This window comes from Ailuropoda melanoleuca, chromosome 5, assembly GCF_002007445.2.
Source record: "Ailuropoda melanoleuca isolate Jingjing chromosome 5, ASM200744v2, whole genome shotgun sequence".
NCBI classification, from domain to species: Eukaryota; Metazoa; Chordata; class Mammalia; order Carnivora; family Ursidae; genus Ailuropoda; species Ailuropoda melanoleuca.
The window spans coordinates 80,382,829-80,400,516 of record NC_048222.1 but is presented as its reverse complement, the minus strand read 5'-3'; the positions used below and the strand labels follow the sequence as shown (position 1 = coordinate 80,400,516).

Genomic DNA, 17,688 nt, shown 5'->3' with positions numbered 1-17,688 from the left:
TTTCCTGATGCGTAATTATTTTAAGTATCTTTTCTTCTGCTTATTGGCCATTTTTGTATCTTTTTTTGGAGAGATGTCTATTCAGATCCATTGCCCATTTAAAAATTGGATTGTCTTCTTATTATTAAGTTGTAAGAGTTCTTTATGTTTTCTGATATAAGTCCCCTATTAGATACATAATTTACAAATTATTTACAAGTTTGTTCGATTCTATGGGTCGTCTTTTAACTCTCTTGGCAGCGTCCTTTGCAGTATAAAAGTTTTTCCATTTTGATGCTGTCCAATTTATCTGTTTTGTTGTTGTTGTTGTTTATGTTTTTAGTGTCTAAGAAATCATTACCTAACCCAACATCATGTGAGTTTACCCTTCTGTTTTCTTCTAAGAGTTTTATAGTTTTAGCTCTTACACATTTATGTCTGTGATCTTTTGGAATTAATTTTTATGTATGGTGTTCATTCTCTTTGCATGTGGATATCCAGTTGTCCCACCACCATTTTCTGAAAAGACTGTAATTTTCCCACTGGATTGTCTTGTCAAAATCGTTGGCCATAAATTTGACAGCATATTTCAGGACTGTCTGTTCCATTGATCTGTATGTCTTTCCTTCTGTCCTTATAGTAGTATAGCACCGTCTTGATTATGTAGCTTTGTAGTTAAGTTTGACATTGGCGAATATGGTCTTCCTACTTTGTTCTTTTTCAAGAATATTTGGCTATTCTGGGTCTCATGCGTTTCTATGTAGATTTAAGATCAGCTTGGTTAGAAAAAAAAGCTACCCTGGGATTTTGATAGGGATTACCTTAAATCTTGTAGACCAATGTGGGGTTTATTGGCATCTTAATAGTATTAAGTCTTTCAATTCGTGAGCATAAAATAACTTTCCATTTGTTTAAGTCTTGAATTTCTTTCAGCAGTGTTTTGGAATTTTCATTGTACACGTCTTAGTTCTTTTAAATTTATTCCTAAGTAGTTAAGTCTTTTTGATGCTATTATAAATTGTTTTCTTAACTCCATTTCTGGGTTTTTTATTGCTGGTATATAGAAGCACAACTGATTTGTATAAGTTGATCTTGTATCTACAATTTTGCAAGACTTGTTTATTCCAATAGTTTTTAAATGGATTCCTTAGGATTTTCTATGTACAAGATGATATCATTGCAAATAGAGGTAGTTTTACTTCTTTCCTTTCAATCTGGATCCCTTTTATTTGTTTATCTTGCCTAACTGCCCTGACCAGAACTTCTAGAACAATGTTGGATAGAAATTGTAGTCATAGAACTTCCTTGTCTTATTCCTGATGTTTGAGGGTAAGCCTTAAGCATGACGTTAGCTGCAGGTTTTTGTAGATGTCCTTTATTAGATTGCAAAGTTCCCTTCTATTCCTAGTTTGTTGAGTGTTTTTATCATGAAAGAGTGTTATACTTTTATCAAATGATTTTTCTGAAATAAATTACTTTAAAAATGACCGTTTTCTCTGTTTTTTTTTTTCTTTCTCTCTTTTTTATCCACAGAAATTGACTTGCATACCAAATGTGTGGTGGATGTAGATGCAAACAAGGTTATACTTAGTCCTGTAAATACTAATCTTTCCAAAGGAGATGCCCGGTAAGTTAAGAAACAGTGTTATATTCAATGGATTTTTAAAAGACTGAAAGCAACAATGGCTGCTGAGCTGAGTTCAGCTTAGCAAATAACAAATGCTTCATTACTGTGTAGAGACACAGAGCTGTCGAGTCAGAGGGAAGGTCTATAATATGGAATGACTAAATGCCAGAACAAGTGTTGTAGATACCAATTATATCAGAAGCTCAGAGAAGAGAGCTTTAGGTTAGGAGGTGGAGTAACTGAGGAAGGCTTCTTGAAGGAGATGGTACCGGCTAGAGGAGTAGTAAGATGTAAATGGGAAGAAGTGGGGTAGAAGAGAAGACCTTTAGGTTGTTCCTCAGCTTCGGTTGCTTTTACTTCTGCCACTTTGAATCCTGTCACTTAGAGCCCATTTTGGGTGCTACTTCTTCTTCAAGGCATTCCCACATCCTTCAGTGATTCCCTTCCTCTAAATCCCTGTACGCCATAATCTGTATTACCTGAGTTATTATACATTGTTTTGGATTGCTACCTGTGGCTCTATGGTGGATTTTAAGGTCTTGGAGGGAAGAGACTCTCAGTGGTTGAAGATGAATCACTTCTGGATTTGGATGATAGTATGAACAAAAGGAAGGGCCAGAAAGTGTAAAGAAAGCAAATTTGGGGAAGAAGCAAGAGATTCATTTGGTTTTTCTCAGCAAGTGCAGGGAAGTTAATTTAATCAAATAAGCTAGGGTCAGATTACAGAAGACCTTGAAAGCCAATAAGGAAATTTGACCTATATTTTTATGGGTAAGATGTCATCTTTGACAGTTTTTTAATATTGTGGTTAGGGGGTGGATTAGGAAAAGTTGTCAGTTGGCCGCATAGAGAATGGTTGCAGGTGGGGAAGACTGACTTCATAGAGATCAGCTTGATTTCGGAGATGTTTTTCTACTGACCCTGGAAGTGAATAGCACAAATTAGAGAGACAGTGCCTTCCATGGTGCTTTGCATGAAGTAGATACTTAAACTTGTAGAGACAATGTTGTGAATGGAAATACATACAGAAGGCACTCCATAAATATTCTTTCAGGTTGAGTCATTGAGTTGAAAGGGCATTGGACTTGGAGTCAGAAAATCTTAAACCCCTACTTAACTATGTTGTTTTTAACTAGTTGCTTCTAAACTAGTAGCTGTTGTTTTTAACTTTTTTTGAGTCTTATCTGTATGGTGTATTCCTTACCAATCTCATAGAAGTGTTTTCTGAAGATCAAATTAGTGATTGTTAAAGTGCTTTGTAAAGTGCTCTGTAATTGTTCAGGCTTATTGTCTTTGATGTAGAGCTATTTCATAAGTATTACTAGGATATGGGTACTATTAGATATGATTTTATTAGGGTGTAAAGGGTATAGATGTGTCAAAAATGATGCTAGGATTTTGAGCTTGCTAATTGATCTGTTCTGAGTATTAACTGAAATCATTAATAACGGAGGCTGTTTATTGCTCTTAGAATTTTCATTCTGGAGATTGTTGCTTTATTTAGAAATGTGGTTACCTCTGAACAAACTTGGGGGCAATATCCTATGGTAGAAAGAGTGTAGGCTTTATCTGTAGGCTGACTTGGATTCAAATTCTGGCTTTGCCACCTGGTAGCCTGGTTGCCCACCTGTGTTCCTTATTTATAAAGTGTTTTAGTATTCTATTGCTGCATAACCTATTATCTTTAAAAGCTTAGAGGCTTAAGGCAACAGTAATCATTTATTATCTCATGATTTCTGTGGGTCAGGAATTCAGACAGGGCACAGCAGGGATGATGGCATGTCTCTGCCCCATGCTCTCTGGGGCATAGCTGGAAGACTTGAAGGCTGGGAATTGTAATCAGCTGGAGAAGGCTCAGTCACCCAGATATGGTGGTTGATGCTGCCTGCTGGCTGGAGATGTAGCTGGGGCGGAGGCAGAATACCTGCTCACAATCTGGTGGCAGTTTCCCAGGGCAAGTGTCCTGAGAGAGTGAGAAAGCCGGGTGGAAGTAGCATTGCCTCTTATGTCCTAACCTTGGGAGTCACACAGTATCTTCTGTCACATTTTCTTACTCAAGGTTGATCTAAAGCTCTAAACAATTTCCAGAAGAGAAAATATAGACTCATCTTTTAATGGAAGAACATCAGTGTCACATAAGAAAAGCCTTTGGGATGGGATGTGTATTATTGCAGCTGCCTTTGGAAAACACAATCTGCCACAAGTGTGTAATAGTATCTACCTGATAAAGTTGTTGTGAGAATAAAATGGCAACATAAAAGCTGAAAAAATATGTTTTCTTTCCTTTTGAGGTCTTTAAATCTCAGGGGTTTGTGAAAGAATTACATAGCTCTTCTTAGTTCCATAGAATGTCTTGGATGGCTCTTTTTTCCATGAGCTGCAGATACAAATTGAGTATCACTCAGTGCTATAGAGGATTGTTTGATAAAAAAACTTTTAAAAATGACAACTTCCAATAAGGTTGGTATGTCATGGTTTTTAATGAAGTTAAGCATAGATTTAAAAAAAAACAGCTTTTATAGAGTGAAGTGTATATAGCTTGATGAATTTTCATAAGTTGAATGTAACTCCTGTAAGTGGCACCAGGTAAAAACCAAGAACATTGCTGGGGCACCTGGCTGGCTCATTCGGAAGAGCATGTGACTCTTGATCTCCCGGTCATGAGTTCAAGCCCATGTTGGGTGTAGAGGTTACTAAAATATATAAATAAACTTAAAAAAAAAGAACATTGTTGGTGTAATAAAAGATTGCCTTTTGAGAGTGCTTTTTCTTTTATTATTCTATTAAGGTGAAAAGAGACAATAGAAATTTTGGAATGTAGCAGTCTAGCAGTGCATGTTGACTTTACATCAGAAACCAGGGATGTACTGTATGGTGACTAACATAATATAATAAAAAAACATTAAAATTAAAAAAATAAATGAAAAATTGGAAGAAAATGTAAATTAAAAGCTGTTTTGTGTGATGTTAGGTTAATTATAGTCTAGTTTGTAGAATGACTAATCCATAAAATAAGTTATGATTTTATAGGATTATTTTTGTAACTAGAGAGTTAGGAATTTGAAGTTAACATGTAAGTGATTTGAGCCAGTTTAAATAAGTAGTCAGAAAGGTTCAAATTAATGTTTTTTCTTTTAAAGCCTTTCTTTTAAATCCTTGCTTTTAGAATAGTATCCAATTCTATTAATCTAAAACCATGACTAATTTTATATGTATACTTAACAACTCAAGTTAATATACTTTGAAAGTGGACAAATATACATTTTAAAATAATGATTTGTCTATTTTTCTGATTAATTTTGTATTTCTGACAGTTTCACAATTTGATGTTTGTGCTTATTAAAACTAATAGAAAGCATGGTTAAATGAATGGGTAAACCATTTCTAGTTTAACAGCTTAATCATGGGAACTTGGGAAACATTTCTTGCTGTGCTATATATGGAGTTTCAAAACTTTTCTGAAAAATAAAATGCTTAAAATTCAGAAAATTGATAGCACAGGGGCGCCTGGGTGGCACAGCGGTTAAGCGTCTGCCTTCGGCTCAGGGCGTGATCCTGGCGTTATGGGATCGAGCCCCACATCAGGCTCCTCTGCTGTGAGCCTGCTTCTTCCTCTCCCACTCCCCTTGCTTGTGTTCCCTCTCTCACTGGCTGTCTCTATCTCTGTCAAATAAATAAATAAAATCTTTAAAAAAAAAAAAAAAGAAAGAAAAGAAAATTGATAGCACAAGGCTAAGAGATTAAGAATGCTGACTTTGGAGCCAGAAATCCTGGATTGAATATCACCTTCACCACTTACCATGTGTGCTGTGGAGCAGGTTAGTTAATTGTCCTCTGCCTCAGTTTATTCATTGGTAACGTGGAGATTATAATAGTACCTTTCTGTAGGTTGTTATGACAAAACAAGTTAAAATACAATAAACTTTATATAAGTGTTAGCTATTATTTTAAATATTACTGTTATTGTTATTATGGGCTACATTTATGATATGTTTGTTGAGCTATAATATAACTTCTAAAGGAAGTAAAATTTTTTAAACCAAAATGTAATTCAGTTCAATACTAGAGTGTACATGCTTATTAAGAAATTATCTAGTTCTAGGGGTGCCTGGGTGGCTCAATCAGTTGGGTATCTGACTCTTGATTTCTTCGGTTCTGGTGGTGGTCTCAGGTCGTGAGATCGAGCCCTGTGTTCGGGTCTGCGCTGAGTGCAGAGCCTGCTTAAGATTCTCTCCCTCTCCCTCTGCCCCTCCCCTTCAGCACCCCCCCCCCGACACATGCATTCTCTCAAAAAACGTTTTTTTTCTTTAAATTAAAAAAAAAGAAATTAGTTCTGTAAAAATTCGGCTTTGCAATGTCAGAAATTTAACTTTATCCATTTTTCCGCAAGTTGATGGGGGCTCTTAGGGAGTAACATGCCATATGTTAGAGAGCTGCGACCCCTAATTTAATGTTTACAGTGAATAAAATATCAACTAACTTGGGAAACCAGGTCAAAACATTGGTTTAGCATAGGGTGAGAACGAAAGGACATTTTATCAAATATGGAAAAGATTAAGGACGAAGTCTTTCTATTTTAAAACACTCTAGTCAAACGCTAGAGACTGATATGCTCGCATCCACCAGATCCGTCTTTTTCTTACGTGTGGAGTACTGGACACACACTCCTAGATTTGCTCTATATATTTTCTCCTGCGGCACCACACCGCTTAGACTACTAGCACAATTACATGTCTTTTTGGAATTGCTTTTTTTTTTTTTAAAGATTTTATTTATTTATTCATTTGACAGAGATAGAGACAGCCAGCTAGAGAGGGAACACAAGCAGGGAGAGTGGGAGAGGAAGAAGCAGGCTCATAGCAGAAGAACCTGATGTGGGGCTCGATCCCACAATGCTGGGATCACGCCCTGAGCTGAAGGCAGACGCTCAACCACTGTGCCACCCAGGCGCCCCTGGAATTACTTTTTTTGCCCCGCATCAGTGTAGTTTTCCAGATTGGTCCTTGGGATTTTTCAGATCTTCATCAGCAACATGTTTACAACATGTTTACAAGTCATCTTTTAGGGCTAAGAAGTGACCAGTTCATTATATATTTTTAGTAGATTTTTACAAGTATAATTCTCAACATTTGAATCTTTGCATTTAGGAGCACTTTAAGTCCCTTCTGTAACTAGTTCTAAATAATACCATGGTGTAGAGCAGTCCCCTTTTACTTTTTAAAGTTTATTTATGTAAGTAATCTCTACACCCATCGTGAAGCTTGAACTCACAACCCCAAGATCAGGAGTCATACACTCTTCCGACTGATCCAGCTGGCACACCTAGGACAGTCCCTTTTTAAATAGCTAAATCAATCTTTAAGCCTTATTTTGTTTGAATTAAAACGAAACTTAAAACTTAAACTCTTAAAATTTGTTAAAATTTTATCCTGTAATAAATGTTAATGCTAGTTAGCCTGTCACCATGATAAGGCAAAATAGTTTCTTAGACTAAAGTTTATCTTCTGCCTTTTGCCTTCTTCCCTCCCTCCTCTGCCCACCAAACAGGCCTTTCCTGTTAACTCTGGCTCAAGTTAATTGAAATACTAACATTGGTGGGGTTTTTTGGAAATACTAATATTGTTTTAAAAGGGAGTAAGGTGTGATTTCCCATGGAGAGTGGCAGCTGCCACTTTATGAAACAGTTGTGTTATAAAAGTTATATTAGGTGAATTTGGAATGGGATTGCATTTTCCCATAGGAACTGACAGTTATTTCTAGTAAAAATGGTGTTCTATTTAAAAAATGACTAGTTTGGCCCACGACTCATGGAGTTACACATTTTATACTTTGGTATGCCCCAGTGGGGCTTCATTGCTACTTCCCATTTTGTCGTATGTGATTTTATTTAATTAATTAATTTATAACAGATTTATTTTTTTTTAGCGAGAGCAGAGCGAGAGCGGCAGAGGGAGCTAGCGAGCAGGGGAGGGGCAAAGGGAAAGGGAGAGAATCGCAAGCCGACTCCATGCTAAGCTAGGAGCCCATTGGTTCCGGGGCTCAATCTCAGGACCCTGAGGATATGGCCTGAGCTGAAACCAAGAGTTGGATGCTTAACTGACTGAGCCACCTAGGTGCTCCTGTCACATGTAATTTTAAAAAGATATGTACTCAAGAGTTGAGACTGAATCAAATTCATAATTTTTCCTCCTTATTGAGGACATCCTGAAGTAAGAAACGACTTTTTTTTTTTGGCTCTGGGTGTGTGGCAATGAAGAATGTAATGACTACCAGTAACTAGTGTCACTGTGCCAAAAGTGCCAGCTCTTTTACCCGCCATTGTTTTTGCACCATGCGGGCTAGTATCAGCATAGTGAAAAAGGCAAATATTGGTATTGTTCTGAAAATAGTTTTTACCTCAGGAACCGTGTCGTCTTACCACACGACAATTTAAGAATCAAATTTAGGCATTAATTCACAAGCTCTAAGAACTGGGTGGATGTCTTTGGTTTATTTATTATTAAACTACTTTATTGAAATGTAATAAATATGCTATATAATTCACCCCTTTAAAGTGAACAATTCAGTGGTTTTTATTATATTTAGAATTGTACAACCAGCATTATGATACAATTTTATGACATTTTAACCATTCTATAACTCAGCTTTCTGTCTCTATAGATTTGAGATTTGCCAATTTTGGACATTTCATAATAATGAAATAAAATACATGGTCTTCTGTGATTGGCTTCTTTTACTTAGCATAATGTGTTTGAGCTTTATCCAAATAGCATTTATCAGTATTTCACTCCTTTTATGGTGGAATAATACTTCGTTGTATTCTGTTCAGTTTATCCATTCATCAGTTGGTGGATATTTGGGTTTTTTCCACTTTTTGGCTATTATGAGTGATGCCGCTGTAAACATTTGTGTACAAGTTTTCGTGTGGACATATGTTTTCATTTCTCTTAGGTAGATATCTCGAAGTGGAATTGCTGGGTCATATAGTAACTCCGTGCCTAACATTTTGAGGAGCTGCCAGACTTTCCCAAAGAGTCTGCATCATTTTACATTCCCACCAGCGGTGTGTGAGGATTCCAATTTCTTAAGCTTTGAAAGAATTCTCGTTTACTGAAAAGGAAAATGGTGGTGACTCTGGCTAATTGGAGAGTGCATACCCTGCCCGAAGGCATTCAAATTATAGTTAAAAAGCAAAACAAAACATTGTGCTGTCCAAACAAAACAGGTCTTGGCCAGATTCAGCCCTTGGCTGCTGATTTGGAACCCCAGATTCTAGTATACTTTTCTACTGAGCCATACTTCTTGACAGGTTTTTAAAAATTGAGCAGATTTTAAAAAGTAACAGTATGCAAGGAGGTTTAAAGAATAACACACTTTTATGTATTAACCTAAACACTTTTATGTTAACTGATCAGGTTAACAAACCTTTACCAATACAATTTAAGCCTTCTGTGAACTTCCAGCTTTAATCCCTTTCCTCTCCGCCACAGTTAACAACTTTCCTGAAGTTGGTTTTTTATCTTTTCCTTGTATTTCTTTATATTTTCTATACATATATATTTATATTTATATATTTGTAAATTGCACACCATTATGTGTATGCAAATGACTTTTTCTAGTAAAAGGTCAGATATGTGACTCAAACTTTGACTACTTATACAGTATAATGCCTGATACTTTATTTATTTATTTATTTTTATTTATGTATTTAAAGCATGGGGACAGGACCCATGGACAGGAAAAGCTGCCTAATGCCTGATTTTTAAAAGCAAAAGAAAAAAAATGTTAATAGGAGCTAAAAAAAATCCTAAGTTCATCTTGGGGAGAAAAGCTAAATGTTGGTATTTTATCAAATACCCTATTCCTCCTTTTTTCCTTCTGAAAAAACCAAACCAAGGCAAAAGCTTGTCCCTCCTCATCTGTTGTTTGTAGTGACTTCCAAGCAAGAGTAGCAGTGAAATTGTTTTGGTGTACGTCCAACTCTCTGAGGAGTATATGGATCAGTGAGCTGTGTGCATTCACAGGTGCTGCTTTAAATACCAAACTGAAACCTAAAAGGGAAGGAAATTCTCAGGAAAAATTGCATTGTTCAGTCCCTAGATCCGTTAATCCACTTTCCTCTTTAGTCCTACGTGTATGTGTGTTAACAGTATAAGAGTTAGTACATTAACTTGGGAGTTTCTCTTACCATTCTTTTTTACCCTGCCCTACCAGCTGTAAGATTTTAAGGTGAGAATTGTGTGAAGTAGAAAACATTTGAGAGTTAGACTTTAAGACCTTAATGAATCTGAACACGGATTTCTTTGGTATTTTGTGAGATGGTCTGTTCTTTAGTACATGTAGGAAAGTCTCTTCAACATGGATGGAATTAGCCATAAATGGCACAGATATGCAGAGTTTTTCTGTTTTACAGTAAAGCAGTGGTGCTTCCCTGTTTTTCCCATTTGGTCCTGTTTAACCTAAAGTTTAATTGATACGTGAAGATGATAACTGCCAGTCTAGTGAGAATAATATCTGAGATGTTGCTCTCAACCAGTACTGGGCAGTAAGGTCATTAGAATTCTTTTTATTCCTTATTATTTTATACTAGACATCAGTTTAGTCAAGTCATTATTACTTAACACGAGCAAAGCACACTCAGTCCTTCTTTGGAGGTTTGTAGGACTCTGATCGTGGTAGAAGAATGAATATATGCATATATATTCAAATATATGCAGAGTTTAGTGAGGCTGACACATGCACATACATTTCTCTTGCAAATGTACTGAGTAATGCTGCCTAGGGGAGGGCCTAATGCAGATAATTGCTTTGAAATATCAGAAGTCATTTTCAGAGTAATTCCTTGTTAGTGAAAGGCATCATTACGTCATATTAGATAATGACTTTCAAAATTTCTCTAATGCTGTATGGATACTAATTTAAGTAAAGATTTTAATTGAAGGAAGTCATGCAAAATGTAATTATGGTATGTACAATAGACTTGTTTGTTCTCTCTGCTGTGAAATGACTTGAGTGAGGCTAATAATTCTGCCCAAATAGAATTTACTCCTCTGGAGAACAGTATGTGGTATGTTTTAATTTCATAAAGAGGCTCTTCCTTAGGGAGCCTGTCCACCCTGATTATGTCAGAGTAAAGTGGGGAGAGCATTGTTTGGTGTACTCAGAAATTTTGGATGATTTTTCCCCCTTTTTAAAAAAACACTGTGATTATTGACTGTATAAATCATCTACTACTTTTGAATATAGTTGTGAAGAGGAATCACAGAGAGTCTTAAAAGCTAAAAAGATAATGAAAGATTGTATTCATATCTTTGCACAGTTAATAGTAGTAAATAACCAAATAACAATAAATGTAGGTTTTTCCAAGTTTTCCAGCAAAGGCTAGTAGATTGCCAAAATGAACTGTATGATAGTTTGTTAGTAAACCTGTCTGAACGAAAATTAGATTATTGTAGTAGAATTGGTGATATTTTAGCATTGTCATTGGCTATATAAATATTATCTCATTCTTTTATTGGTACGGCAATATGAAGAAATAAACTTTTTTAAAATACAAGAATAGAGAGTGTCTGTCACTGAGCTTGAAATACTACTTGTTTACTAACATTTGATATAATGAGGACTCAGAGTTATTGCATATGGTTAGTTATTAGATTAAGTTATGGTTAATAGGAGGGGTGCCTGGGTAGCTCGGTTGGTTAAGTGTCTGCCTTCTGCTCAGGTCATGATCCCAGGGTCCTGGGATTGATCCCTGTGTTGGGCTCCCTGCTCAGTCTGCTTCTCCCTCTCCCTCTGCACGCCCTCCCCTCGTGCTCATGCTCTCCCTCTCTCTCCCTTTCTCCCTCTCTCTCTCTCTCTCTCACCCTCTCACCCTTTCACCTCTCTCTCACAAATAAATAAATAAAATCTTTTTTAAAAAAAGTTATGGTTAATAGGAATTAAATGTTTTGAATTTACCCAGAATTCTGGATTCAGAATTAAATTATGAGATAATATATGGTATATTAGATATCTAATTTCAAATAAAGTTTAGGTAAAACTATCAAGTCCCAATATTGAGGTATTGAAAATTGTCTTTCTTTTTGTTTGGTAATGCTTTTTTTTTTTTTTTAAGGGTTCTTTGTCTCAATCTCTAGTGTAGAAGTTGTTGCTAATATAAACTAGATATTGTGTAAGAATCTGGACTTCTCTTTTAAAGATGGAGGTAGCAGTGCTCCCTGAGGAAGTGTCACATGAGAAACCAGTCTAACCCAAAAATTTGCTGTGTCACAGTATCTTAGGAATCTTTATGATCCTTTCAACAGTTGAACATCAGCTGTTTGCCAAGTATCAGGCTAAGAGTTAGGATAATCTTTATTAATCCTTAGTTCCATTAAATTGTGATCAAATTATTTTTAGCACAGAATGTCTGTAAACATACTAGTAGAACAAAAAACAAAGTAAAACAGAAAATTGAAGAGTAGAGAAGTTGAATTAGTCTCTTGTGGACTTTGTAAGGTTAGAGTTTTGCAGACTCAGATTTGAAATGATTCTATTGTTTAATTTTGAGCATTGTGCATTTTTTTATGAGAGTGATATTTAGCTAACATGAAAAATGATTTCTTTTGAAAATTAGTAGTTTAGGGTTCTGGAGCCCTTTTTCCTTCTTCCTAAGTTTGCTAAAGAAGTGTCTTGTATGACGGTGAATTTTACTTATGCTTTACTTTCATCAAATCTCGTTTATATATATTTATAATTAAATAAAAACTTCTATAGAATGGGTCCTAATTAAGAGCAATAATGAGTTTTTATCTTCCTGTTTTGGCCCATATATGAAACAAGTCAATAATCTTTTGTTCTACTTTTAGGAAAACAAATAGAATTTACATAAAGATCATTGAGTAGGTAAAAGTTGTATTTGCCATTTAATTTTTTTAAAAACTTTGTGTTATTGGGGTGCCTGGGTGGCTCAGTTGGTTAGGCATCTGCCTTTGGCTCAGGTTATGACCTCAGGGTCCTGGGATCGTGCTGTGTATTGGGCTCCCTGCTTAGTGGGGAGTCTGCTTCTCCCTCTGCCTCCCCCCGCCCTGGCTTGTGCTCACACTCTCTCTCTCTTTCTCTCAAATAAATAAAATAAATAAAATCTTTAAAAAAAACCTTTTTGTTATGGAGATTGTATTTTTTATTTTTTAAAAAAGATTTTATTTATTTATTTGTCAGAGAGAGAGAGGGAGCACAGCAGGGGGAGTGGCAGGCAGAGGGAGAAGTGGGTTCCCGCCAAGCAAGAAGCCTGATGCAGGGCTCCATCCCAGGACCCTGGGATCATGACCTGAGCCAAAGGCAGACGCTTAACTGACTGAGCCACGTGGGCGTCCCTGTTATAGAGATTTTCAAACATACACCAAAGTAGACAGGATAGTACAAAGAACTCCTATGTGCCTGTCACTTGGCCTCCAAAGCCAGTAACCTATGGCTAATACGGTCCTAACCACATCTTCAATTCTTTCCTCTCTCCTATATCATTTTGAAGTAAATCCCATTTTAACCACAAATATTTTAATGTATTTTTAACATAACCTCCACACTATTCGTACACCTAGGAAATTAACAGTATTTATGTAATAGCGTCAGATTTTCAGTATTTACATGTTTAATTATCTGATAATGTTTTTTCCCTATAGTTTGTTTAGAATAGCATATAAATATGACCTATACATTGTGATTGGATTATTTATCTTTGATTTATTGCTCCCTCAGTTGTTGAAGAAATTCAGTCACTTGTTCTGTAGGTAGATTAGTAGGTGAATTTATTACCAGGGTGTGTTATTCTTAGTCAAATGCCAAAACATGCTGATTTTTCTGGTGAGTATTTTTATCCCAACATTCCTTTCCTCTCTCTGACATTACCTAGTCAAGGACTGTAATTGCCGTATGTTTAGATTACAACATAGCTTTTAACTGATTTCTGGAACCCACTAATACCAGACTGATCTTCCTTCAAGACTGCTTCTCCATCCTATAATCTAGAATCTTTTGAATTGACAGCATTTATTATTTCTAGTACTTAAGCACCGCCACTGCCTAGGTGACATCTTTTATGTTTGTCCTGCCCTGTTTTCCAATGCTTGTGTTGTTCAGCATTTTCTTGTGTGTTTTGAGGCCCCTGCCCCTCTTAGACTGGCTACGTGAAAGCCGAGACCACTTCGTTTCTTTGTGTCACTTCCAGTGCTTTCCACACAGAAGGTGCTCAGTGAATGGCTTGTGATTGATTATAGCTGTTGTATTAGTGCTTGTTCTCAAAAGTCCCCCGTTCTGATCTTACCCCCAGTGAGTAGCTGGAAGGGTGATTTGTAAGGCTGGAAGTTAGATTTTATGAAGAGTATTTCTCAAGACAATGGTAGAGCCTGATGAGCCGTCTCCATCCGCTCTGCCATATGGAGGGCGGTTTTCTAGCATCCTTGCCCACTAGATGCTGTCGCTTGTTTGCTCCCACAGCACCATGGCTTTTGTTTTATTTTTGTCATTTTGACAGCAAGCTTTTGTTTCAATGCTGTTTCATTATATTTGTGTATTGTTTCCTAGTGATCTAATATTAGAATCATACTGTAGGGTAAATTTCCTTTGAGAAGAATTTCCTAAAGATTAAATAATTCTGTTGCTAATAAGTTTTGCAAACTGGGATGCCGTGGGGTACATTTGGCTTGCAGTTTCAGTATTTAAAAAATCAGGAAGTTTCATATAAAAATTCAGATTTGCAGTTTTTCTTTAACAGCCTGAAAATCCAGCAAAACTGGGCTTATTGCCTCCTTTGACAAGGTCATGAGCTCTCAGGTCCCCAGCTGGTCAGCTCCTTCATTTATGTTATTTACCTGGCCCCTGTGGACCTTTCCGTTTACAACCCTTGGTGTAGATTCTTATTGGCTTCACCCACAAAACACGTTCTTTCCTGACCTTGGCCCAGGGTTTTGGGGCTCACATTACTTTTGGAAACTATCGGTTTCTGCATTCTGAATATGTCATGTTCTCAATTTTTCTTTAGTTTATTAACTAATTGTTGACATGACTTTATTTATAAATTATTAAATGTTCAACTTAATACATTACATTAATTTGTAAAAATATAAAACAGTACTGTTCTTCACTAAACATATAGTTACATTTGTGTATTTTTGTTTTGGAGAACAGTGTTATTTTTCTTAACAATATTAATTATGTTAACATGTAATCTTGTTGCTTTTAAATGAATTAATAAAATATTTTAAAAGTTTCTCATCTTTGATTTGTCATTGAAAAAATTTTCCATGGGGTGTAATCCATATAATAAAATGCTCTTTAGGGTCCTCAGTAATATTTAAGAGTGTAAAGGAGTGCTGATACCAAAAAGTTTGGGAATTTCTGATCCTAAAGGATAATGTAAATTAAAATTGTCTGGTACTCACCAAGTTGTCAGGTAAATTAATTTAATTGTCAGGTAAATTAAAATTGTCTGAGGTACTCACCAAAATGTTAGAACATAATACTTTTTCCCCTTCTAAGCAAGATCATATACATGGGTAAACCATCTCTAGGTCCCTGCAAAAGCCTATTTAACCCTTGGTATTTCTGAAATGTATAGCACTATCTAACTAAGACATTTTAAGCAAATAATTCTTTGATTCAGTGTTCCAGGTCAGCAATGCCAAGAAATCTAACCTTCTTTTCTGGGTTAAGGGGTCAGGGATTACCTTGTTCTAAGCCCTTCTGATTGTTCTCTTGCTCTTGATAAGAGTTTACGGGTAAACAGCGGAAAGAGGATTGGAAAAACTGAGACGTAATTTTTTTTGTGATTTGGGATTTTTTTGGAGGGCTTCCAAATGAGATTCAGATGCTAGAGGGGTAAGAGAATGGGCAGTTGTGGAGAAGAAAACTGGGGTTTCTTAAAGACTGGAGAGGAATTTGAAATAATCCTACCTCCTTCCCTTTGAGGAGTGGACAGCCTAGAAAAGAAGCTGGGATGCCACGACTTCCTGAAGTTTTTCCTTCTCCCTCTTCTTTCCATCTGTCAGTCACCTATTACTTGTCCCCAGCAGAGGATCAAGGAGGAAGTCTTTTTTCCTTCCTCTCTCCACTTTGGTGTACTCTCTTCCATCATTATAGTGTCCTCACCTTATATTATTGGAGTATTAAACAGTGAAAGCAAAATAGGGGTGGAAAAGAGGAATTCCTTTGCTTTTGCTGTGGTGAGATAGACAGGAAGGTAGGCCGTACAGAGAAACATTCCCAGCAGCTGTTAGAGGGCAGGGGAATTCCCAGACCAGTTCCGTTGGGCAGCTGTCCAAGTAGGACAGTACGTGTACTCCTGATACACGCATGTTTTTTTTCTCTAGTTGCAAACACCTATCTTTCTTGTCCCTCCAACTATTTTTTAAAATATTTTTTTATTATATTATGTTAGTCACCATACAGTACATCCCTGGTTTTTGATGTAAAGTTCAATGATTCATTAGTTGCGTATAACACCCAGTGCACCATGCAGTACGTGCCCTCCCTACCACCCATCACCAGTCTATCCCATTCCCCCACCCCCTTCCCCTCTGAAGCCCTCAGTTTGTTTCCCAGAGTCCATAGTCTCTTGTGCTTCATTCCCCCTTCTGATTACCTGCCCTTTCTTTATCCCTTTCTTCTCCTACTGATCTTCCTAGTTCTTATGTTCCATAGATGAGAGAAACCATATGATTATTGTCTTTCTCTGCTTGACTTATTTCACTTAGCATTATCTCCTCCAGTGCTGTCCATTTGCAGCAAATGTTGAGAAATCGTTCTTTTTGATGGTTGAGTAATATTCCATTGTATATATGGACCACAACTTCTTAATCCAGTCATCTGTTGAAGGGCATCTCAGCTCCTTCCACGATTTAGCTATTGTGGACAATGCTGCTATGAACATTGGGGTGCATATGGCCCTTCTTTTCACTACGGTTGTATCTTTGGGGTAAATACCCAGTAGTGCAATGGCTGGATCATAGGGTAGCTCAATTTTTAACTTTTTAAGGGACCTCCACACTGTTTTCCAGAGTGGCTGTACCAACTTGCATTCCCACCAACAATGTAGGAGGGATCCCCTTTCTCCACATCCTCTCCAACAATTGTTGTTTCTTGCCTTGTCTATTTTTGCCATTCTAACTGGCGTAAGGTGGTATCTCAGTGTGGNGTAGTCCTCCAACTATTTTTTAGATCCCTTTGGGTTAGGGATTGAATCTTATCCAATAACTTTACAGTTCAAAGGATTTATCGGTATAGAGTATCTGTATGTGTTAGTATCTAGCATAGGGCTGGGCACACAGATGCCCAAGCAATACTTTTTTTTTTTTTTAATTTTTTTATTATTTATTTATTAGACAGAGATAGAGACAGCCAGCGAGAGAGGGAACACAAGCAGGGGGAGTGGGAGAGGAAGAAGCAGGCTCCCAGCAGAGGAGCCTGATGCGGGGCTCGATCCCGGAACGCCGGGATCACGCCCTGAGCCGAAGGCNTCCGAAGGCAGACGCTCAACCGCCGTGCCACCCAGGCGCCCCCCCCAAGCAATACTTTTAGATCGAAAAAAAATGATGTATATTGTCCTCTTACCCTAAGAGGAAGGTGGAAAGTCCTCAGTCTAATCTCATATAGTCTCCTTCATGGGGTGGGATTGCAACAGGCTCTAAAAGTCTTATAAGAGTATATGTGGAGAAGACAAGTTTAGACGTATTTTAACTGTAGTGCTGATTAAGGAGGGTCTTGGGCCTGCAGTTCCCAATGCCTAAGGAGGGCTAGTTCTGCTGGCTCTCTGGGTCTGTGCTGTACCCTCCAAGAAGGAGCTCCTCTGGGTGTGAGATTCTCAGGATAGGTCTGTTCTTCATAGTAGGTTATGTGAAGTTCTGTGTCTACTGGGATGTTAAGAGAGGACAGAGAAGGCAAGAAAGGAGTATATATTAAAAGTGATCTGAAGAAAGCAGGAAACCTTTGACAAATCAAAATTTTTACTGTCAATAAGATGGATTTATTTGGTTATAAATTTGTGTGTTTAAAAATTAACAAAAAAAATATAAAAATATTCCTAAATAGAAAGATCGATAACTGTAAAG

The 17,688-nt window shown here is 37.0% G+C and overlaps 1 protein-coding gene across 2 annotated transcripts in view; it reads left to right on the top strand.

Annotated features, from left to right (window-relative positions):
• The first annotated feature begins 1,492 nt into the window (after positions 1 to 1,492).
• KIF13B (kinesin family member 13B) overlaps positions 1,493 to 17,688 on the top strand; it is a 179,333-nt gene continuing 163,137 nt past the window's right edge. For both annotated transcript variants that reach the window (XM_034661358.1, XM_034661357.1), the window contains exon 1: positions 1,493 to 1,606. The gene's annotated coding sequence lies outside the window, so the exon portion shown is untranslated. The remainder of the gene's footprint in view (positions 1,607 to 17,688) is intronic.